Below are 21,217 nucleotides of genomic sequence, written 5' to 3'. Positions count from 1 at the left end.
GTTCTTAATGTGTTGAACACTTTCTTTTTTCTTCAAATTTCTTTCTAGCTGGTATTTACTAATATATTATTTGTTTTGAAATTTCAACTTCAATTTAACAATTCAAGATACAAATTATGATAAAGTTTTATATGGCTTAAGTATTCTCCATGTTTCATTATTAGCAACTTTATCCTTTAGTCCACTGGCATCAATAATTGGTTGCTGTGGTGTAAATATGCTCAGAAGAATTCAAATTTACTTTATATTATTCCCAAAGTACTTCAATATTTTCATTTTTACTAACATGGATCTTCTTTTCTATTACCTGCTTTTTTAATTAAGGTTTTGGCATGGATTTTCATTTTTTGTCAACCTGGTAAACTTTGGCATGTATTTATCTTAAGCTGTCATGACCTCCTAGGCTTAGGGGCAATACCTAGTCACCATCTTTGATTCCTCTTTTCTCTCACTTTCCTCCTTAACCCACCAAAATGAATCACTTGCTTAAATTTCAAAGTACACCCCCACATCTCACAGCTACCTCTACTACTTCTCCCCCAATCCTATTCACTATTTTGTCATCTGGATCACTACAGTAGTTTCTCTGTTTTCATTCTTACTCTCATGTATCTATTCTCAATCCAGCAGCCAAAAAATTCTTAATAAAACTTCACTCCTGAAACCTTCCAATTGATTCTCACAACACTTAGAATAAAACAGAAACTGTTTACGAGGAACAGAAGTCCCTCCCTAACATAGCTCTTAATTGCCACTCTGCCCTCATCTCCCACAATAATACTCTTCACACACTGCTACAACCAGCCTTCTAGCTTTTCCACAAACCTGCCAAGTTCCTCCTGCTTCAGATTCTTCACATATTGTTTTCTCCATCTACAACACCCATCCCCAGATCCTCATATGGCCTATTTCCTTGCATTGTTCAGACCACCAGACCACACATAAGAGGTCCCATCCCCATCCCCTTATCTTGTTTTATTTCTCTTGGAGTCTTTGTTATTTCCGAAAATATACTGAGCTTACTTACCTACCCCTTTTTAACTTTCTTTTAGAATGTAAGATGTTTTAGACTAAGGATTTTTTCTATTTCTCTCTGTGTCCCTTGCACCCAAAAGAACACCTGATATATGGCATACAATGAATGTGTGCTAAGAAAATAGGCATAAATGCCATCCAAGATAGATGATATTGTACTCATTTTATAGCTGTGGAACCCAAGGCTCAGAGAGGAATCTGCTTGGTATTAGTTGCTAGTTAGTGACAGAGTCAAGGATTAGAGCCTGAACTTGGACTGAAAAGACAGTTGTAACTCTGAGTGGTGTATTCCCTTCCTGACTCTTCACAAACATTCTTGCAGGCTTTTATAATTATGAGTTTACTTCAATTAGTAGTATTAAAAAGGAAAGGACTTAATCCTAATCCTATGGCAGCCCATCAGATAGCATGCATAATCAACACAGCCTTCTTTCTTAGTTTCAATATTGTACTGAACATTTTTCATGTTCTTGTTATTAAAGAATAACAGAATATGTTTCAGACTTGATTAACTCATCAATCTTCATGAAACTTGGCAAGGTTAGTACAATTAATTATCCTTGTTTTACATCCAAAGAACTGAGACCTGCAGAGATTATTAGGTATGTTCAAGGACATATTTGGTAAATTTGGGGCAAGAACCCACTGATATCTGCTTGACTTTCCTTCTAGCAGTTCCCACATCTTTGTTAGAGAAGCTTTCAGTCCATATCATAGCATCCAATTTCAACTAGAGCAATTGTTTCATTTCTAAAGAAACAGTTTACATCTTTACTAAAAATCAAAATGTTAGCTTACTTCATACCATCTATTCATTTGATTAGTACCCTAAAGAGGTATGGAGCAGAAGCTGCTATCTTCTAAATTCTCTTCCATTTCTATGCTTTCAGATTTACGCTGAGTAATGAACATAGTCAAATACGTTTTTCTTTTTCCTCCTTAATATAATTTCAGTAAAATCACAGAAAAATATTGATGTGAATTGTTATAAAAACTCATTGATATTAGTGAGGGTTACAGTATGGAGTTTGTAATTACATGGTCCTAGGTAAATATTCCACCTTTATCAAGTTGTACTTTTGTATCTATGGGTTAGTATGTTATATTTCCTAATCTCAGTTCTTGTATATGGTAAATGTGGGCAATAATAGCACCTATCAAAGAATTCTTTTGAGTATTAATGGCATAGTGTATTTTTTTTTTTTTGTCATTTTGAGGGTCGCATCTGTGGCATATGGAGGTTCCCAGGCTAGGGGTCTAATCAGAGCTGTAGCTGCTGGCCTACACCACAGTCACAGCAACACCAGATCTGAGCCGCATCTGCAACCTACACCACAGCTCACGGCAACACCAGATCCTTAACCCCCTGAGTGAGGTCAGGAATCGAACCCGCAACCTCATGGTTCCTAGCAGCCTTTGTTTCTACTGCACCACAACAGGAACTCCAGGCATAGTGTATTTTTAAGTCCTAACACTTAGTGAGCTCTCAAATAATAAATGATACTTACTATTACATTTTGACTACATCACTATTAATGTTATTATGAAAAAGAGCTGTAATTGACATAGATGGAATAGAAATTTTAGAATGTTTTAGGTATTTCACCAGGCTCAGCTTAACTTCTTTAACATTCAAGGTTAGATATCCTTATTCTTAAAACTCTAAATATGTATTTCAACTTTAATGAAACATTCATTGAGATAAATAAAATCAAGCAGGACAAAATCAAGAGTATCTTCTTTCTATCACTATCTTAAGATTTTTGGGAGACTCTGAGGCTGTCAGATTCTCATTAAGTCTGATGATCTGTAGATCTCAAGATCTATTAAAACATACAGAAAACCAGAGAGGAGATTTGGTGGCACTGATAAATTGAGGTGGGATTAGTGACAACTGCTCACGTCAAAAATATATTTTTAGGTACCATTAGAACCTAGTGTCAATTCTGTTGGTTAATATTATTATCACAATATTATCTTTCTGCTGTAGTATACAGACATTTTATTGGATGATATTTCATGGGGGAAAAAAGGAAAACAATATTGCTTTTTTTAAAACAAATGTCTCCACCTCACTGCCCTTAACTGATGCCAAAGGTTAGATTAACTAGTTACCAAAAACTTCAGTAAAAATTACACAGCCTATAATTTGCATAAAGAATATTGATGAACTGTCTTGAATTAATTTACTTTTGCACCTCTGGAGTACTCATCATCGATCTCCTCCATCAGAATGATGACCTTAAACAACTAAAATATGACCCAACGAAGAAGAAAGTTTGAAAATACTGGCTCTCGTCTCACAAATTCACCATCAAAAATAGACATTCTAAAATGTACTAAAGGTAAATGATAGATCTCACACATACTCAACAATAGGATAGTCATGTATTTGCCAAATGAAAAAGTGTGAGTTCCATAATTGGCTTAATTTTATGTAATCATTTCACTATATAGTTTTTCAAAGGAACATTATAGGAAATGATGATTTGGGGAAATTCATGTACAGAAATTTTGTGAATGGTCTTTGAAAACTCTTCACTTTTTATGGAGCAAATATGTCAGTCAGACACATAAACGGGAGCAGTCAAATGCTAACTTTTAATAAATTAAATATTAGTTTAATAAATTACTAATTGTTTTTAATAATTTTTTCTAACCCGTGTATTTGCATTCACTCCCATACACAGTTGTAACATAATTCTTTGTAAGAATGTTCATTTTTAATTTATTTTAGAATTACTCAGTCTCTAACTTTATCATGCTTTTCTATTCACCCATTTGTCTTTTTATCTTCCCTTCTCTTTATTTATCTGCTATTCTCTGTTATCTACTCACTCTTTTAATTCAAAGATGTGTTTAGTCTTTGTATTTATTGAACAGTTTTGTAGTTTCCTTTCTGTAGAGATATCCTCCCCTTTTTATACATATGCCAATATTCAGTTTAAAGAAGAAAATAGATTATGGTAATTTTCCTTAAAGTAAAAGCAAACCTAAAGTTGACAAATGATTGTCATCCAAGTAAATAAGCATAATTTTAAGTACACAACACTACCACAAAATTACTTATATATGTAATTATATTTTTTGTTACTTACAAGTTGAAATTTTAATTATGTAACTATATTTTTTGTTACTTACAAGTTGAAATTTTAATTATGTAGGACAATTAATGACCTTTTATCAAGTAGTACATTTTTTAAAATCAGGTAAACATAATTTCTTTATAAATCCTCAGTGATCACTCTATCATGTAAAGCACTAAATTTAAGCTAACTCAGAACATTACCACTCAGACTAGTCTTTGTGAATTTCAAAATCTTAAACCCTGAAAAATTCAAGGCACTGCCATAAACATAGGCTGGGAAAAATGAAAGAAGCCCAAGTCATCTATCCCCCCAAAAAAGATACTTCCTAGGTTTAGAGGAAGTAAGGGAAGCAGGCAGGGGCAAGGGGAGGTAGATGAAAGACAGAGCTTGGTTTAAAAAGAAAAAAAAAAACCTAACTAGAAATGACCACATGGCCAGAAGAGAGGGTTCTCTGTACCCAATCCTGCAACACCAGTTTTCTTTGTAAGAGTCTCAAGAAAGCTGAAAAAGCACCCACCGCTCAGATGTCTCTGAGAATGCACTTTAGTTCAGGGGAGCAAAGAGCCATTCCGGCTTGTTTATGGGTGCTGTGTGGTGAGGACTTTCCAGTTTGCAGATCAGTGTCTGCTTTATCTGCCCTGAGACTGCTCTCAGTTCCATTTGAATAATGCTGGATGGCTTGCCCTTTCAATGGCCCAAGACACTCACAATCCTTTTAAGTGGCAGGTAGTGCTCTAGACACTGAGCAGAAGGGCTATGTGCCCTGGTGAGACAGAGTGAACCAGTTTCCTGGGAGCCAGGGCAGAGATGGAACAGGGGCACTGTTACATTAATACAGAGAAGTAGGCAGTGTAAGAAAGAAAAGAAAAAGTGCTCTTTTCTATTTTTAGGGGATTTGCAACCAATCCTCTGAATTTTTTCTTTATCTTATCTCTCTTTATTTGACACTTCTCCACTACTTAGGTAGAAGTATACTGGCAGAGTGGTCAAAATCAATGCTATTTTTTTCTCCTCCCAATATTTAAAGGTCTCAACCCAAGGATAATAAATATAAAAAATACCTCAAATTATAATGTTAGATTCCTCAGGGCTAGATTTCTGATATATATGTCAACCAACTGATGAGGATTTGAATTCAGCACAATATAAATTTTCAAGAGGACTAGATATGATGGCATTTTGTACCAATTAATATCATTCAAGAACTCACTAAATAATGACTAACTCATATTCAAACCTTCCTTGATGAAAAGATGAAAATGATTTTCAAGATTAAGCCACATTTATTTTGTTTGGGGAAGGGAAGAAGAACTTTACTTTTTGAGATCTAACTCAGAATACCTGTTTACCACCATGCAGACTGAGTGAAATATACTGTCTGTAAGAACTTTGTACTTTTATCTCATGACCCAAAATATATATTGATGAATAAAAGCACACACATTTTATATTTAACATTATCATTATGCAAATCTTGAATGATGTGAATCTTTACATAAAAAATACACAAAGGTGTTAGAATATTTTTTATTCTATAATTATATTCAATAATGCAACGAAGATGTAATAATAAATACTAGTCTATTTCTCCAAATGCTCAGAGACTTCTCTATGTTGTTCACAAAAATACATACACACAAAAACATATATAGTCATTCATCCATTTTTAAAAATTCATCTTATTCTATGCCAAGAATTATTTGAGGCACTGGGCATACTTTAAGAAACCAAACAAAATCCCTACTGCTATGGATCTTATATATTTTTAAGTAAATAATTGCTCATGAAGGTTTAATATAGTCATGAATAATTAACATGACTATGTTAAACAAGCAATGTACTTTGAGAATGGCAATAAAGGGAGATATATCTGTTTAAATCCATAATGTAATAATAATAATGCCTGTGCTTATATTTAATAACATACATAATCCTGATTATGATGGAATTTATGAAACAGGGTGGCAGCTTATTCAAAAGCTAGAGATGAACATTTCCTTTGTAAAGTAATGCCTCATTTTCTTTTTTTTTTTTTTTTTAGTGCCATACCCACAGCATATGAAAGTTCCCAGGCTAGAGGCTGAAGTGGAGCTACAGCCGGTGGCCTACACCACAGCTACAGCAACAGCAACATGGGATCCAAGCCATCTCTGTGACTTACACCACAGCTCACAGCAATGCCAGATCCCCCACCCACTGAGCAAGGACAGGGATCAAACCCTCATCCTCATGAATACTAGCTGGATTCCTTCCTGCTGCACCACAATGGGAACTCCTCTTCATTTTGATCATTCACTGATTAAATTTACAAATTTTGGAGTTCCCATCCTGGTGCAGTGGAAATGAATCCAACTAGGAACATGAGGTTGTGGGTTTGATCCTTGGCCTCTCTCAGTGGGTTGGGGATCCGGTGTTGCCCATGGGCCGTGGTTTAGGTTGCAGATGCAGCTTGGATATGGCACTATTGTGGCTCTGGCATAGGCCGGCAGCTACAGCTCTGATTTGACCGCTAGCTTAGGAACATCCACATGCCGCGGTGTGGCCCTAAAAGGACAAAAGACAAAAATAAAATAAATTTACAAATTTCCCTGACTCTATGTATTTGCATACTCTTTAATCTTCACCATAATTTGCATACACATACACACAAAAACACACAATGGGTCACAGATGCCTGACATTGTTTCCTACTGGCCTATCCCTCCCTTAAGGCACCCTTCACCTAATACTCATTAGACGATATGGAAGCATCTACTCATTCTCAGTTCTGGTACCCCAGCTGCTGGCCTGCTTAAAGCCATGGATCACTGGGCTATAGATGGGTTCTATTAGCTAGCATTAGCCCTAATGATATGAGGGGTAGAGGATAGGAAAGAATGAGGTAACAGGATAGAAAAGGGAAAAACAAATGAGGACAGTTCAGTGGGCCTGAATGCCTATCTAATCCATTCTAAGAACCAAAATGAATAAAAGTAAGTTTATCCTCAGAGCTATACATATACTTGATTTTGAACACCAAGATAAGTGGTATAAGCTTAAAACGGCTCCCACACCTGTTTTACAGGATTTGAAATTCTTTCAAAGCAGAGATCATAGACACCAATGCCCATGGGGCTAGGCAGGAAATGTAAATATGAGCACTAGGCTGAGATTAAGGCAAGAGCAAGTGGTATTTATGGTGGGAAGTAGAGATCACATGATTTGGTAAAGGATGCAGCTGCTTCTCAGGTCTTTCTGGTTGTTCCCCTTCAAATAGTGGGGGCCCAGTGTTGCCAAACCTTATTTTTCAAGAGCAATGCTGTAAGTGGACCTGCTCCAGTTTACACATGCACAGGTCCTAGGTTTTTCCAGACAGTAGTTGTGGTCAAAGAAGTCTATGGTCATTCAGATAAGACTCTCATCCACAAAGTCACTACCAGGTTATAAGAAATCACCTTTTAGACCAACATCTGCCACACACAAACATTTTTTTAGACAAACACTGAGTGGCAAGCAAGGAGAAACAGTTAATATGTGTTATTTCTGCAAGTCTCACCGTCCTTGCAGGTGCTCTGATCACAGCTTTATGAAAGTCTTACCCAAGGCAGGTACTTGCTACTGTAAATAGTGCTGCAATGAACATAGGGGTGCATATATCTTGTTGAATGAAAGTTTGTTGCAAGCTACTGTTTTACGGTTTCTGCTTTTGTAAAATTTCTTCTGTTTTTTTTAGAGTTTAATAGATAATAGTAATGAGACTTAATAAACTAGAATTAAAGGGTTTTAGTCTGAATATAAAAGATTAGTAGCTATTTTCTACATCAGGAGATATATTTGAAGAGTGAGGAGGGAGACAGAAAAAGACATACCAGTATAAAATAAGAAAAGAAGGGAGAGTAGAGTTGATGACCACAATGACTAACTGGCCATTGTTCAAATTCTGCAGCCAGTTACTCCATTCATCCTCCTCTGTGTCGTGCAAGGAATAACAGCTGGGCCTGGAGGGTCTTCTTTGCGTAGGTGTATATCTTAGCATTTTAGCAAGAATAGGCTTCAATGTGTACTCACCTCATGGCATATTTTATATAAGCATTCTTGATACTAAAATATTTCACTCTGTATTTTCAACATCTAATTGCAGTGTTTTTTCGACGTTTTAAAAGAAGGCCCATACAAGCAATATTGAATCATGACCTTTAGAAGTTGAGTCTAATCAGACATATTTTTGAATACCCCACAGACCATTATGAATTACACTAAAGTTTTAGAGTTACTGCTCTAGATATTAACAGCCAACATAAAGAATACATGCTTTTAAGGAGTGTCCCACCATACAGGATTCATTAAGAAAGGACAGGAGTTCTCTTGTGGCACATTAGGTTAAGGATCTAGCATTGTCACTGCATGAAGCTGGGGTACTGGTATGAAACAGGTTCAATCACAGGCCTGGGAATTTTCAACAGCTGGGGTTGCAACGACAACAAAAAACGTAAGATAAACTGAAAAGACTGGGAAAAAATAGAGACTCTAATAGGGAAGAACAAATTTGACTCATATTAGGTCTCTTTCTTTTACTTTAAGCTTTGTGTTCTGTTGCCTAGCCTAGCCATGCTGGCTCTGAACCTTTTGTAAAAGAATGTTGTCTAGGGCCTGAAATATACAGAGAGCCTATTCTCAAGGCTCTGACCTTTGAGTCCATTTATATAGAGATAAAAAGTTGCAAAACAGAAAATAACATTTGTCTTGGAGGTTTACAAAAACATCTTGACCTCACCCACATGGATAGCTGGAAGAACAAAGGATTTCTAAACCAATGAGTTTGCAACAACTAACCACACCCCTCCCCCACTTTGCCTTTTATTTTTTAAAAATGTGAAAGAGTTCATCTACAATGTTTTAATTTCTGCTGTGCAACAAAGTGATTCAGTTATGCATATACACATAGCCATTGTTTTTCAGATTCTTTTCCCATATAGATTCTCATAGAATGTTGAGTAGAGTTTCCTGTCCTTTAACCTACCTTTAAAGTGCTTTACTGAAACCCTTTGAGGATTGTGGGGTTTTCTGGGTACAAGTGAACTGTCTCCTTGTACATGCTGCAATAACCTCTTCTCTGCTCCAAACTCTGATATTTCAGTATTGTTTAAACTCACTGTGCACTGGGCACACAAACTTATGATCAGTAACAAGATCACATATACAGGATCTCCTTCACCAGGTCCAAATTCCCAACCCTGATAACTCAAATGCCATTCTTGCAGCCCATGTACTTTATTTCAGTCTTTAGCTTTTATTTTTTTCTCTCTTAACCACTTATTTTGTCCTCCCTTTGTATAATCAGCCTTATTTTCTCATGGCCTTGCTCACTCTAATCAACTTGCTCAATTTTACCACTGCAGTCATTCCTCAACTTACTACTTCTCTAAGAACTTTTTAAAACAAATATCCCATGTTTATATTCTATAGCTTGATTTTGGTGGAGGTCAAAACTTATGAAACTGCACACCTGAAAAAGATAAATTTTAGTCCATGTAAATTATACTTAAACCTGATTATGAAAATTAATTATGTATTTTAAAAATCCTATTTTTAGTCCCATTTGCTTCCCTCTGAATTTACAAATAAGGACAGAAGCAGCAGAAAATAGGGTCCATAAATTTTGCAAGGCCGATTGAAACAGCATATTGTAATTGTGTTTTAATATATTTTTATCTAGTTGGATATTTGGAAATAAATCCAGACACGTAGCTTTTCTTTTACTCTGAAATTAGGACTACTGGCATGACCAGTGAAGTGTGGCCAAAAGGGCCTAAATTAGGAAAGAAGTATTTAAGACATCTTTTTACTACTTTACAGTTTGAGATTCAAGTTTCTCTTGGATTAAAAGAAAAGAATAATCTTCCTCTCACTGCCAACATTTTTAGAGGAGAAAAACGGCCCCTTGTAAGAAGAGATAAACTGGAGTCTTTGATAGTAGGTAGTCTTCCCTTAGGGTCTCATCAGTGGAGCTATTAGATGGTGAAAAGATAATACATTCAGGAAAGTTTGATAAACATGCTTCCTCCTCAGAACTGTTTCATTAGATGCTTTTATCACTAGAATTATAATGAGAGCCCTGGAACTGTAGCAGAGATTGGGGAAATGATTCATCAGGTTATGCAGCTCTTACAGGGATTCAATCCCATAAATTGTCTTTAGTGCCCTATCTTGGCTGAGTTTTAATTACAATAGGTCATGTTAATTTGATCAAGGTTTCTATGTCCATGCAGATATAGAGCTAAAGTACCTTCTAGAAATATTATTTCTAATCTCATTTGTGTCTATATACTCTTATGATTAATTGCTAATGAGATTTCTTAATACCGGAACTGTTTGTGTTAGACATTTGGGAGATTTGTTTTAATAATACAATAATAAAACATTGCCATTTGCCATTTTATTTCTCTCAGTGTAAATCGATATTTTAAATCCTTTCTGCACATTTATGTTTTTGTATGTCCACATCTAATACTATGATTTTATTGCAAGGTTACACTGTCAGCTGCCTCTGTTTTCCAATACCATGGCATTCATAAAAGAGAAATGTTGATACTCCCACTGACTTTAAGTGACGGTATTTTGCCTGTTTGATTTTCTTCATAACTGATGATTTCACTAGTCTATTTCATAGTTAAATTTTAGATGGTCTCACTGAGCTAATAAAAACATAAGGAAATATGACTCAAAGGCCAAGCTGATCAAATGGTGGTCTTATAAATTGGAATAGTAGATAGTTCCCAGCATATGTGATTTCCTAATCCTGGGAAGACCATTCTTCCTCAAACTTGTTCCCTATTTGTTATATTCCTTTCCCCACAAACCTAACTTTATGAAATTTCAAGTTGATCAGCTATCATCTCGCCCTTTATTCCTTCACTGATGCTTTCAAAAACTTTTATTTCAGTACTTAGATATTTGTTCAAAAAGCTTTTAAAGTACAAATATTCTCAAGGAGAAATACCAACCACTGATGCATTAATGAACTTAGCCTCATTAGAAGACAGAGTGGAATGAGGAGGAGAGAAATTAAAGATATTTTGCACTTAAGAAAGTTGATTTTTATCTAGGACTTTAGAGCTCAGGACAGCCAGAGGTCTCTTAGTGATTTATAACACTAAATAAAATTTCTATCTCTTATTGAAAGGAAGTTTTCATAAGTACAAAACAGGTGAAAACTGGAGTTCCCGTTGTGGCTCAGGGGTTAACGAATCCAACTAGGAACCATGAGGTTGTGGGTTCGATCCCTGGCCTTGCTCAGTGGGTTAAGGATCCGGCGTTGCCATCAGCTGTGGTGTAAGTTGCAGATGTGGCTCGGATCCCTCATTGCTGTGGCTCTGGTATAGGCCAATAGTTCCGATTCGACCCCTGGCCTGGGAATCTCCATATGCCACAGGAGCGGCCTAAGAAATGGCAAAAACACACCCCCCCCACACACACAAAAAAAAAAACAGGTGAAAACTGGATCCTCAAGACAGGAATACCTGCAAGTAAGAAAGTGGACTAAGAAATTTGGGAAAGTAATTTAATTCAAAAATGTTAAAGGATAGAATAATATAATGTGTGGCATAAAAATCTATAAATACCAAACAGGTGAAAATTATTATTAAGATTATGAATCCAAAAGGATTCCTTTCCAGAAAAGTGTGATTTATCCCAGGGATGCAAGGATTCTTCAATATCCAGAAATCAATCACTGTGATATATCACATCAACAAACTGAAAAATAAAAACCATATGATCATCTCAATAGATGCAGAAAAGGCATTTGACAAAATTCGGCACCAACTTCTGATAAAAACTCTCCAGATAGTGGGCATAAAGGGAACCTACCACAAAATAATAAAAACCATACATGAAAAACCCACAGCTAATACCATTCTCAATGGTGAAAAATTGAAAACATTTCTTTTGAGATCAGGTACAAGGCAGGAATGTCTACTTTTATCACTATTATTCAACATAGTTTTAGGAGTCATATCCATAGCAATCAGAGAAGAAAAAGAAATAAAAGAATCCAAATTGGAAAAGAAGAAGTAAAACTATCAATGTTTGCAGATAACATGATACTATACCTCAAAAAACCTAGACAGCACCAGAAAACTGTTAGAACTCATCAATGAATCTGGCAAAGTTACAGGCTACAAAATTAATCCACAGAAATCAATTGCATTTCTATATACTAAAAATGAAAGATCAGAAAGAGAAATCAGAGAAACCATCACATTTACCATTGCATCAAAAAGAATAAAATACCTAGAAATAAACCTACCTAAAGAGACAAAAGATCTATACTCTTAAAACTATAAGACACTGATTAAAGAAATCAAAGATGACACAGATAGATGGAAATATATACCATGCTCTTGAATTGCAAGAATCAAAATTGTCAAAATGACTGTACTACTCAAGGCAATCTACAGATCAATGCAATCCCTGTGAAATTACCAAGGATGTTCTTCAGATAACTAGAACAGAATATTTTAAAATTTATACGGAAACACAAGAGATCCTGAACAGCTAAAGCAATATTGAAAAAAAACAAAGGAATCAAGCTTCTTGACTTAAGAAAATACTACAAAGTTACAATTATCGAAACAATATGGTACTGACACAAAACCAGAAATACAGATGAATGGAACAAGATAGAAAGCCTAGAAATAAACTCAAGCACCTATGGTCAACTAATCTATGATAAAGGAGGCAAGACTATACAGTGGAAGAAAGATAGTCTCTTCAGTAAATGGTGCTTGGAAAACTGGAAATCTACATGTAAAAGAATGAAAATAGAATAGTATCTAACATCATACACACACAAAAAAAAACTCAAAATGGATTAAAGACCTAAATATAAGGCCATATATTATAAAACTCCTAGAAGAAAACAGAGGCAGAACACTCTTTGACACAAATCAAAGCAACATCTTACTTGATCTACCTCCCCAATGGTACCTAATTAAACTCAAAAGTTTTTGCACAGCAAAGAAAACCATTATAAAAATGAAAAGACAACCCACAGAATGGGAGAAAATCTTTGAAAATGATGCAACAGTCAAGGGTCTAATATCCAAAATATACAAACAAATCTTACAATTCAAAAAAAAAAATTGAAAAATGGGCAGAAGACCTAACTAGGCAATTCTCCAAAGAAGACATACAGATGGCCAACAGGCACATGAAAAAATGCTCAACATCGCTAATTTTTAGAGAACTGCAAATCAAAATTACAAGGTGCCATCCATCTCACACCAGTCAGAATGGCCATCACTGACATGTCAACAAATAACAAATGCTAGAGAGGGTGTGGAGAAAAGGTTATCCTCCCCTCTTTTACTGTTGGTGGGAATAAAAATTGGTACAACCATTTTTCTGAGGGGTACCTCAGAAAACTAAATACAGAACTACCATATGATATAGCAATCCCACTCCTGGGCATATACATATACCCAGAAAAAAACTTTCACTGAAAAAGATACATGCACCTGTATGTTCACTGCAGCACTATTCACAATAGCCAAGACATGGAAACCACCTAAAAGTCCATCGACAGATGACTGGATTAAGAAGATGTTATACATATATACAATGGAATACTATTCAGCCATAAAAAGATCAATTAATACCATTTGCTGCAACATGGATGGACTATACTAAGTGAAGTAAGCCATAAAGAAAAAGACAAATATCATAGGCTATCACTTATTTGTGGGATCTAAAATATGGCAAAGATGATCCTATCTACAAAAAAGAAAGAGATCAGGGGGCCAAGGAGAGCAGACTTGTGGTTCCCAAGGGGAAGAAGGGAGGGAGTAGAATGGACAGGGAAATGCAAACTTTTTGTGGATGCAAAGTGTTATATTTGGAATGGATGCGCAATGGGATCTTACTGTATAGCACAGGGAACTATGTGTGATTGGGTCACTTCTCTGTACAACAGAAACTGAAGAAACATTGTAAATCATCCATACTTTAAAATAAAATAAAATAAATTGTCACAGCCATGAAATATAAACTGTAGGAAGTGTAATAAATAATTGCGTAAATTTTATGGTGACTGATGACAACTAGACTTTTCACCAGTTGATCATTTTGAAATGTAGAGCAATACTGAATTGCTCTATTGCATACCAGGAATTAACATAGTGTTGTAGGTAAATTATACTTCACAAACAAACAAACTCATAGAAAAAGAGATCAGGTTTGTGGCTACCAGAGGCAGAGGTAAGGTGGGAGAGGGGGAATTCAATAAAGGCAGTCAAAATATACAAACTTCTGGTTATAAATAAGTATTAGGGGATATAATATACAACATAAAAGTCATCAATACTGCTGTATGTTACAAATGAGACTAGTTAAGAAAGTTCTCATCACAAGGAAAAAAAAATTTTCTTTCTTTACCATTGTACCTGTATGAGATGGGTATTCACTAAACCTATCATGATAATTATTTCGTGATGTATGTAAATCCAAGCATTATGTTGTACACCTTAAACTTATACAGTGCTGCATGTCAATTATATCACAATAAAACTGAAAAAACAATAAAATATAAATTTATATTATATTTTATGTTATAAAATATGAATTTATAATGCACTCCAGTAGACAAAGGCCAGGTCCACAAATATCTTCAAGACATGCTTCCTTCTACTTTGGCTTGTCAATCAAGATGTCTTGCGACAAAACACTTAAGATTCTTAGAAACTCTTCTGTCAAGTTGAGAGGTCAAAGCAGTACCATTTCAAATTTTCTGAGGTCCTAACAAAGGGTCTCCCATGAACACCCATGAATTGATATTGACCTTGAGGTCACATTTTACTGGCAAGCACCTGGATTTGATCTTGGCTCTTTACCCAAAGAAGCTTGAGGAATTGGTGCCAGCTTAGAGAAGCTGAAAATGGGAACCAGTTTTATTATCTACCCTGGCAAGCCCTAGGTGAGATACAGTGAGATAAGAGTTTTAGTTTTTTTAATCTTGTTTATTCAGCTTCTTAGGCAGGAACACTGCTCTGTGAAGGGGAAGGACAGGAAGTCTACGTTGTATAAGAGCTACCCAGAACAAAGACCTGGTGCTCAGACTCTGGAGGTGACTCCTCAGCCCACACCAGTGCTGAATAAACCTGGCTATTCCACATCTCCGAGTGCTGCTTGCCTCTTTTCTGCTGCCATGGTTTCTGCAACAATAGTTCCCCTAAATTCTGCTTGAAAATGAAATACCTCCCTTTTTAAAAAATTTCTCTCATTTACTTTAATACAGGTATTTAAAGTCAGTTATCATTTTCAATATTCTACCTGAAAATACTCATAGCCAGCTCCATGAGTTAATTAGACAAATTTCTGTCTTCCAAAACACCAGAGGTACAGTGTTTTCAATCATTCGACCAACAAAAGAAAGTAACTTTTCTCCAGCCTTCAATAACAATTTTCTCCAGCTTTCAATAACCACCTTCTCACTACCTTTCTCTTATCCACAACAGGCTTCTCTCCATCTTGCAGGCCTTTATACCTATATTTGGTCATTAGGTGAATAACACCTATTTGAAGTTTTTGCTAGTGTGAAAGATGCTGACTTGTATTTCACTTGATTGCCTGTTTAAGTGTGATTGACAGCTCCAACTGCTGCACTCTGAGTCCATCATGATGGCAGCCCTTCTGCAGACCGCTCAGAGATAGTAACTGACTGTGGCAGGATGCTAAGACAGGTACATGTATATGTTAAGAAATGAACCTAAAATTTAGTAATTTAATATCACAACCGGGATTTGTATTTGTAATTGTTCCTAATTCTTTGAACCAGGATTTTGAGCAGAGCTTGCCCAGGCAGTGCTTCTGCTCCATGCAGTTTTGGTTGGGGTCAATAGCTCATATTCCCAGTACACATTGCTGCAGAAGTGAAATAAATTCCACCTTTGGTGAGAATTATTAGTAGCAACCATAGAAATAGAACACTTGGATCTTCTGCCATAAGGAAAGCCACTGATGTCCTTGGTTGCTACACTGCGAACCAATACAATATACATGCAAAGGCCACATCCTATACACATGCTCCCAGCCAATGATTGAGAGCCAGGGACACTGAGGCAGGCCTATCCTATAAGACATGGGAATACTCTGACAGCCTACTTTGGCCTGTAGCTCCTCAACAGCCTGACATAAAAGTCATCCTCCCAAATTAAGTTCCATCCTCCATTTCCAGAATAGTGAATAGTTTTTCTAGTTCCCAGTAATACATTGGTTAGTTAGAATATGTTACTGATGTTGGAAGGGCAACAATACAAGCTTTTAACTTCTTTTACTATAAAAGAACTAGAAAAATAAAAAGGAATCATTCAGAATCAAAAACAGGGGAAAGTGCCCAACATACCCAATATTATTATTATAGTTTCAAGTCCTATTAAATGAAAGTCTTCTCCAAGTTTATATTAGAAAAAGATGAGTATAAGGAGATCAGAGGATGATTAGCTGGAGAGATGGAAGGTGTTCGAATTTCATCACCTTTGCATGCAAAGCTGAAGTTCCTCATGACAAGCTATTAGGACAGGCAGAGTGAGAAAGAAATAGCCCACTGTTTTTATGGAAATACATATGTTACTTTTATGAGTATTTTTAAAGATGAAAGTAAGACCACCGAGGAGAAATGAGGAAAGATCAACTGACTTAGCAGAAGGCTGGGAATGCTCCTTTCTTCCAGCTAAGGAAGGAGCCCCACATTTTAACAACAGTGGTGATCAACCTCACCTTCCTTGGTTCTTAGTGTAACAGAGAACATACTTGACCCCATATTGGATCTATTCCTTTAGCTCTAACTTTCAGGCTCTGTTGCCTGTGCTTAGTCAGGCTGGATCTGCAGGTCTGTAAAATAATGACGCCTATAAACTGATATACACTCAACAGACCATTCTCAAGATCCTGCCTTCCATGGCTGACCTTAAAATTATGTTTTACTCATACAGATATAAAAAGTTGCAGAACAGAGGATAACATTTGTCCTGTTGGAGGTATATAGGAAGACTGTGACCATACTTACGTGAACAGCTGTAAAAACAAAGGATTCTAGCACCAAGAAGTTTGCAATGACCAGCCACATCCCCTCCCCTTTTAATATAAAAGAAGCCTGAATTCTAAGTTGAGTAAGATAGTTCTTTGGGATACTAGTTCACCATCTTCTCAGTCTGGTGGCTTTCTGAATAAAGTCGCTATTCTTTGCCCCAACATCTCATCTCTCAATTTATCTACTTGTTGTGTAGTGAGCACTAGGAGCTTGGACTTAGTACTATTAGTGTTGTCAACTCTTCCAATGGGGGATAGGGCTGGATGGTCTCCTAGGTTCTTTTCAGTGCCACATTTTAAGAATATTATTAAAACTCTGGTTGGATTGGACCATTTCTGTTTTTAACTCCAAAGCTGTGATCATATTTCATACAGATGTGATTCAAGTGCAATTTATTCAATCAACATATATAAAATTAAGAGAACTCCTCTAGCTCTAGCCGTATTCTATACAGCCTCAATTCAGATTCCAGTCTTATGGACAGAGAATACTTTCTTTTTGTGAAGAGATGGTGTAGGATAGGGCACCTTTACAATTGTAAAAATTAATCTTATTGCACTAATTATTCATCTCAATAAACACTCAATTTATGTGTAAACATGCTATATTAAAGTTCCAAATGTCTCTTAAGTGGAACGTTTTAATATTAATACAGTTTATAATTTTTCAATTACTCATTTATAATTTTGGATGGAAAATGATTTGGAGAACATCCAAATTTAATGGAAATAAACACCAAAGTTCCGTCTACAGGGATGAGTTCATATATAGAGAGAAATAGGGAAACAAAAGGAAGGAAAAAGAAGGAAAGAATTTTTCATGCCTTAAGCTAGGCTGTTACTATTTCTATTCTCAAGTATTTTTGAACAGCACTAACATTTATGTTTTATTTCATAAAATAATTTCTTTATGATTACTGATCTGATTTTATTTTGAAAGAGTGTGTAAATGAAAAAAACAAGGGCAGCATTGGTGCAAATAATGCAAAAACCTACTTTTTATATTAGATACATTTGAAAGTAAAATATTTAGGAAATCTGTTTCTACACCTAAAGCTATGTGCAAAAGAACACATGTGAAAAATAGAGCTATGATTCCAAGTTGTGGTCTAATATCTAGGATTTCATAGGGTTATTAAGTATACCACAGTATCTATTAAGTACTGACCTTTGCAACAGAAACTTGGCATAAACTGTTCTCTTCAGGAAACAGATAGAGCCAGAGAGCCTGTTAGATTTATGCAGAATATTGAGCTGATCAAGCTGTGTCTACAGTAGCTGTCCAAATACAGACTGTGTAAAAACATGATAAATTACCCTTAAGAGGGAAAGGTTGAGTGATATTAATTAAGCGGTCTGAAATTTAAATTCCAATTAAACCATTTTAATGAATTTCCTGATGACTAAGCAAATCTTTACTTTGTTTACCCTATTATTCCAGGAAAACCAGAAAAACCCCATAATGATAAAGGGAATACCAAACATATCATAAAGAAAGACGTCCGCTCTGGATGAAATTTTTTTTATATGGCGACGTTTTCCTGCTTTAAATTCTTCAATGGTTAACTTGGCATCTATCCAGTCCTTCTATGCCAGGCACTGTTTTATGGGAGGTATATATAAATCATTCTATCTTCACAAGTACCATATGAGGTAGCCAGCATTATTATCCACATTTTTCATATAAGGCACTGAGGCACAGAAAGGTAAATACCTCGTCACTGGTCAGACATCCTCCCAGAGGCCTAAAAAGCTATATTTGGCTTAACAGACAAGACCTTCCCTGATGTGGTCCTTGGTCTCCTTAGGAGCCAGCCTCCCCTTCTTCTCAAATACTCCGTGTTACCTATGTCAGCCTAGTTCAGTTTCCTGAACAATCGATACCCTCTCAAATTCATAACTATTTCCTCTTCCCACTTGGCCTTAATTATCCTTGGAAATACAAAGGAGTCCCTTTATTGACAATTCTTTGTCTTGACTCTTCTTCCTATATCCTCCAATAAATACCCTATGGTTTTCTTTGTCATTGAACCTCTCAATTGAACTATAAATTATCTATTTATTTATCACTTTTGAGGTTAAAAAAAAGTCATCCTTTATCAGACTCCATAATTCATCAACTGTACAAACCACTGATCACTAAATTCATCTTAAGCCTATCCCCAGCTCTGAGCATAAAAAAATACTTAACAGGGAGGCAGAGGGGTAAGAGGTCGTGCACACCTTCTCCCACAGACATATCAAAAAAACACATCTACATGTAAAAGGGCTTGCATAGAACATCAACTGAACACTGACAGAAGAACTTAAACCTCCAAAAAGGGCAAGAAACTCTTGACATAACTGGGCAGAAAAAAAAAAAAAAAAGAGAAAAGGAATCAGGACAGGACTAGCACTCCCCTGAGAGGGATTTGGAAAGAGAAAAAGAACCCACATCCTGGAAAGCCACCTAATTGACGGAAAGATCAGCCGAGTTGGAGAAAACTGCAGCAGCTAGACTGAGAACAACAAAGCAGGGTGAGAGCCGCACAGATCATCTGAACCACCAGCCTGGACAACACAGCCTGAGATGCTCGGGCAGGGCTGGGTGCTGAGACTTAAGCTCTGGAGGTCAGTCCCAGGGAGAGGACTGGTGCTGGCTGTGTGGGGACAGCCTGAGGGGCTAAGGAGCAGTGCTCCATGGGCGGGGGAGCATATGCTACAGGCTGAGGAGGGGAATGCCACAGCAGAGGGAACCTGGGAGAAGGTCCAGACCCACAGGAGAGGCAAGGTGCCATTGTTAGGGAGGGAGAGAGGAGGAGGGGTGGACTGCCATGGGCTCTCAGAGAGTGGGGCGGCTCTGGCGCAGGCTGCAGGCAGCAAGAAGCCTCTCACTCGTTTAGGGGAGACTGGGCGCTTCTTTTGCAGGTTACTGTTGGCTAGGCACCTCTTGTGTAGGCTAAGGTTATCAGGGGAGTATGTGGGACATGGTGCCTCTTGCAAGATCTACAAGTGGCAGGGACAGACCATGGTGGTCGTCTCAGAGACCAGAGGGAGGCGCGGCTTGCCACCACTGGGGGTCTGTGAGTGGGCTCCACCTGCAACCCCAGTCACCTGAGGGGCTGGGAAAAAAGAAAAAAAGAGGGCACTGCAACCAAGCACCATATGCTGTTGCTCTCACTCCCGGGGAACACACCCGCCCTGTAGCTACCACAGCCAAACACTCTGGGTGACCCCCAGACACTTGGTCACTGTCCCTTCCCAAGACTCTACAACTAGAAGCAGCTGGTACAGCACCTCCTGCGTGGGCTAAGTGGGACAGGGTACTTCCTGCGTGGTCTGCAGGTGGCAGGGGCAAACCGCCGCAGTTATCTTTGACTCCAGAGGTGGGCATGGCCCACCGCCACTGGGGATACCTAAATAAAAATCACTTGCAGTCCCAACCACCTCAAAGGGCACCACAAAGAAGGACACTGTAATGGAACACCCCCTGTTGTTCTTCCTCCCCTGGAAGCACACCTGCCTTGCTGCTGCCACTGCCAAACACTCTGGGCAGTGCCCAGATGCTTGATCACTGTCCCTTCCCAGGAACCTGCAACTAGGAGCAGACTGTGCAGCACCTCCTGTGTGCGCTAAGCAGGATGAGGTGCTTCTGGCACAGTCTACAGGAGGCAGATGCAAACCACTGCAGTCATCTCTGGCTCCAGAGGTGGGAGTGGCTCGCCACCACTAGGGGTCCATGAACAGACACCACTTGTAGTCCCATTCACCTCAAGGGCACCACAGAGGAGGGCATTGTGACTGAACACCACCTGTTGGTGCTCTCGCACACCTGGGAACACACCCATCCTGCTGCTGCCACTGCCAAATGCTCCGGACAGTACCCACACACCTGATCTCTGTAACTTCCCAGGATCCTGCAACTAGGAGCGGCCCGTACAGCACCTCCTATGTGGGCTAAGTGAGATGGGTTGCTTCATGCAAGGTCTAGAGGTGGCAGGGGCAAACCACTGCAGTTATCACTGACTCCAGAGGCAGTCGTGGCCCAC

This window comes from Phacochoerus africanus, chromosome 4 (genome assembly GCF_016906955.1).
Source record: "Phacochoerus africanus isolate WHEZ1 chromosome 4, ROS_Pafr_v1, whole genome shotgun sequence".
Lineage (NCBI taxonomy): Eukaryota > Metazoa > Chordata > Mammalia > Artiodactyla > Suidae > Phacochoerus > Phacochoerus africanus.
This window is presented reverse-complemented; position numbering follows the sequence as displayed.